Raw genomic sequence first — 5375 nt, 5'->3', positions numbered from 1 at the left:
TTTGAGCTTTTGGCCATGTGGGTCCTCGACTATCTGTACTTAGTCTGCTCTTTTTCCCCTCTACACCAAAAATCCTTGCCGAAAATAGCCTATCTACAACTCCTCGCAGCACGAGGCGTTGTGAGCTTGTAGATCTGCTATTTTTGGCTACAGTTCTCAGAATATGGACATTAGGGTTCAAGTTGTTAATATAAAAAGGATTGGAAGATTTGGAGGACCTCCTGTAGTAACTCTGAGGACCCCCTAAGGGTCCCGGACCCCCTGTTGAAGACCCCTGGTGTAAAATGTATCTTCTTTCATGCAGATAGTGATAGATTCTGCAATTCTTTTATACTATAAACTGATTTTGCCATTTGCAAACAAACAACAACCCTGCAAACATGTAGGGACAGAACCCAAGTAAGTTAGAAGTAGGACATCAAACACACAGGTGGGCGTGGCCTAGTTTTTTTTTGTTATCAATTATTTTTATTTTCCATAACATGAAATTAGAGACATACATATGAATAGAACAAGAAAAAGTAAAACATTAATCAAAAGAAAAATGCAATTAACAGACAAACACAAACAATAGCAAAACAAGAAAAGGAAAAGAAAACCCACCCACCCCCTTTCCCCGGACCAACACGGAATGTACAATAGTGCATGCCTGTGCTAGGCTGTTACCACTATATAGTGATTTCTTGAATCATAGCCTTAAGCTTATCTGCAATGTCCGACCACATATTAATGTTTTCTTCTTTTGCTCCGTGTAACCTTGCTATCGACTGCTCTAAATATACTATATCTAGAAAGGTTAAGGCCCACTGTCGAAACGTTAACGTATGAGGAGGTTTCCACCGCGTAGCTACCATCTTCTTCGCCGCCGTTAATCCAGCAAAGAAGATGCGCTTGCGTATATTGTTTAGTTGCAACTGTGAGACGTCATTTAATAAAAATAAAGAAGGAGAAGATATGATATTAATACTAAAAATAGTTGAAAGTTTTGAGGCAACCATATTCCAGAATGACGACACATTTGGGCATTCCCAAACCATGTGAAGGAAGGTACCAATACTATTTGAGGTGCAGAGAGTGCAGTTGGGATTATTCAAAATCCTCATAGCACATAGTCTGCGGGGAGTTAAATAAGTCCGATGAACAAAATTTAAATGAATTTGTTGATGGTCTGGATTTCTAGAAGATAGCCTAATGTTAGACCACACTGTGTCCCAACAAAAGTCAGGGTCCAAATTTGGTACATCATTCCTCCAAACAGTATCAACAGATAGGGGCCCATAACTACAGTCTAATAAAAAACCATAGAGGGTGGAAACCAAACCTCTTGTTCTGTTACCATCACAGATAAACTCATGGAAGGGGTGCAATCTAAGGAGAGCTTGCCATGGGACCCCATAGGTCCTCATGGACGTTCTCAGTTGGAAGTAGAAAAAAAGGGTATTTCCAGGCAGATTGAAGATGTCACACAAATCTCGAAAAGGTCGTAAACCATTTCTATCAAATAAGTCCCCTAATGTACGAATCCCCTTAGCCCTCCACCTTGGAAAGCGAATGGGGCGATCCTCGATTAAAAGTCTTTGATTATTGAACACTGGGGAAAATAAGTTCCATTTACAATCAATCTTACACATCTTTTCAGCTGCTCTCCATACTGCCACTAAATGAGAAATGATAGGTCCAAAGCGAACTTTGCATTGATGTGTAGTTATGTTTGAATAGATAAGATCTCTCAATTCAACAGGCTGCACTAAACTCTCCTCAAGCTCTCTCCAAGAAACCTTATTTGCTGGGTTAAACCAATTTAAAAGGGGGCGGAGCGTGAAGGCCCAATAATAAAATTTAAAGTTGGGCAATGAAAGGCCGCCATCATCTCTAGCACGTTGTAATAGAGAAAGTTTAAGACGAGGGCGTTTCCCTTTCCACACAAACTTAGATATCGAAGAGTGAAGCTTATTCCAGTATTGCGGCGGTGGTGGCAAAGGGAGCATAGAGCTTACAAAGTTAACCCTAGGAAGAACATTCATCTTTATGATTGAAACTCGAGCTTGGAGAGAGTTGGGCAAAGATGACCATCTATCTAAATCAAGACAAATCTTATTTAGAGTGTCACCATAGTTGTTCTTAACAATAGCCTGAAGAGAGGGGAAAATATCTATGCCAAGATATTTGAATTGGCTTACTACTGGGATTATGGGCGGCAGGATAGCAGATCTCATCTGATCATTTAGAGGTAGAAGGGCTGACTTCGTCCAATTAATTTTGTAGCCGGAAATGGAACTGAACTGATCAAAGATTTGAAGGACGTGAGTAATTGACTGTGGTGCATTCTCAATGAACAGTAGAATATCGTCAGCATATAGGGAAATGCGATGCTGTGTGTTGTTAATCGAAACAGGAGTAATATCTGCAGACTGACGCACTGTCTGAGCCAAGGGTTCGAGTGAAAGTGCGAAAAGGAGAGGACTAAGGGGACAACCCTGCCTCGAAGATCTGCCAATCGTGAATAGCGGCGAACAGATCTTACCGGTTAGGACCATCGCTGACGGATTAGAATAAAGTACTTTAACAAAATGTATGAATGAAGCACCAAATCCCATTTTATCTAGTACAGCCCACAGGTAAGACCATTCCAGACGATCAAAAGCCTTCAACGCATCGAGCGACAACACTGCGGCGGGGGTCCTCAGCTCCTTAGCCCTATCGATGATATGCAATAGTCGTCTAGCATTATCAGAGGCTAGTCTAGTTCCTATGAAACCTGTCTGATCACAGTGTACTAAGGTGGTCATAAAACCCTGCAAGCGACGCGCAAGCACCTTAGCAAAAACTTTTAGATCAGAATTCAAAAGTGAAAGCGGTCTATAGCTTGCGCAATCTGTGGGATCCTTGTTCTTCTTCAACAATAATGATATAATAGCTACATTCACATCCCTGGAGAAAGAGCCACTTTCAATTGCATATCGAAACATGTCTAGCATCAGCTGACCTAGATCTTCCCAAAAGATGGCATAAAGTTCAGGGGGTATCCCATCCAAACCAGGCGACTTGCCCCTACGCATTGCGAGCACAGCTTCCTGTAATTCCGCCAGATGGAGCGGTCTATCTAAGGCTTCCGCATCCGCCTCGCTAAGGGTTGGTAACTGTATGTTGGATAAAAAATTATTGCATACTGCATCATCGTGAATGACCTCGGAGGTGTAGAGCTCATCATAAAAAGCACGAAACGTGGCATTGACCTCTTTGGGTTCTGTAACCATGGCTCCCGTTGTTGATTTGACACTAACAATATCAGCAAAATGCTCATTGGATCTAAGACGTAAAGCCAGTAAGTGACTGGGTCTTGCACTATTAAAATAGTAGTTTTGCCTTGTGCGTTTCATTTGAAATTCTGAGCGGCGCTTGAGAATGGAGTTAATTTCTTTCTTAACTAGCTCCCTCTGAGTTGCTGTACTAACATCAAAGTTATTTTGGAGAGAATTATCCAAAGTAGAAAACCGAGATTCCAATTCCACCAGTTTGGCTGACCTTAATTTTCTCTGAGTGGACGCATAGAGGGTTGTATTACTCCTGATAAAGCCTTTAATTGCATCCCAAAGAATTCTGGGATCCTCAACTGAGCCTGTATTGATATTTATAAATTCACGCAAACCAGTTTGAAACTGAGCTACAAATGCCGCATCGCGCAGCAGTGTGGTGTTAAACCGCCATCTAGGAGCTCTATCTATAACCTGTTTCAGTGAAGCAACACACAGCACCGCCTTGTGATCCGAGAGTGACATTGGGAGCAACTCTACCTTGGCAATTTTATGAAACAAGCTAACAGGGGCAAAAACGTAATCGATCCTAGAGAATGAAGCATGCCTACCCGACAGAAAAGAAAAATCTCTAACCGTTGGGTTCATTAAACGCCAGATGTCGAGTAAGCCAGTTGAGTTTGCCCAAGCACGTAGTTCTGCAGACGCTAGTGCTTGTTCTCTGCTTTCTACCCCAGTGGATCTATCTAGGTTATGTTGCCATGTTGCATTGAAGTCAGCACCAACAATGATTTTGAAATCCGTCAGTTCCAATAAGGTTTTAGTTAGTAATTTGTAAAACTCTTTGTCTAAAACATTTGGAGCATACACAGAGACTAGTGCTAGCATTTTACCCTCCAAGCGGATTTTAGCAACAGCTATCCTCCCGTCACTGTCAGACCAATCACCCAAAAGATCCAACCTAAGGTTACGTCTAGCCAATATGGCTACTCCCTTGGTTTTGGAAGAAGCAGCTGAAAAGGCTAAAACACGATAATGTTTATTAGCCAATCGGTTGGAATGCTCTTTTAAAAGATGAGACTCCTGTATAAATGCAAAGTCAATTGATTTAGATCGCAAAACCCCCAAAATGCTGGTTCGTTTATGCGGTATATTCGCTCCCCTTACATTGAAACTTAGAAATTTATATTCTGTCATAATTGTGGTTCAAACCATACGCACAGCAAGCACAGTAGAACATTTTAGAATTTCCTAGTTGGTCCCTCACAACAAACCTTCCCAACAGAAAAACAAAACAACCCCAAAAGGAACAGAAAGGAAAAAGCAACATCAAACGAACATAAAAAAAACACATAACATTGAAGCTTGAGGGGGAAAACCCCATTAGCATCAGAGTGCACAAAAACAGTTCCCCACCCCATCAACCTATTAGTCAACCTTCATTTCACTCTGTCAGAGAGTGCAAACAAGTAACTGCCCAAAAGTAACCATACATTGCCCTCTGGTGGTTATGTAAATATATAACAGATCACCAAAGTAAAAACAACAACAACAAAAAAGTGCCTTCTTGTGGCTGAATAGCTCTCAAACATTCCATCAGCTCAAATTATGATCAATCTCCCCACTTCATATCACTTAAATAAATGAGAATGGTATGTTAACATTTCTAGTAAAGAAGGGGGAGAGAAAAAAGAAAAGAATAAAGGGAAAAAAAAATTGAGGGGACTATAACAACTGTAATAATAATAATCAGTCCAGCACTAGGCCCACTTAGAATGTGATAAAGCCCTATAAGCCACGTTAATGCAAATAACCAAACACTTGTGACAGATAAGTGGAAATAAGGCTGTCACCACGACAAGGCACTAATATAATATTAATAATAAAAATAAATAAAAAAGGAAATCAGTGTATATGATATAAAAAATATATGCACTTACATATGTAGTTAGAAATAGAAATTAAAAGCACATCCGGGGGGCCATATGCAGCAAAGCACACAGTGTTAATGCATACTGCGCCACATACAGCCCCCCCATGCATCCATGCATACAAACCACAATTACTAATTAGAAGGGGGAAAAAAAGGAAAGAAAAGAAAAGTCTGTATACATAAGTATT

Source organism: Nannobrachium achirus, assembly GCF_963921795.1.
Source record: "Nannobrachium achirus genome assembly, chromosome: 6".
Classification (NCBI taxonomy): Eukaryota; Metazoa; Chordata; class Actinopteri; order Myctophiformes; family Myctophidae; genus Nannobrachium; species Nannobrachium achirus.
This window is presented reverse-complemented; position numbering follows the sequence as displayed.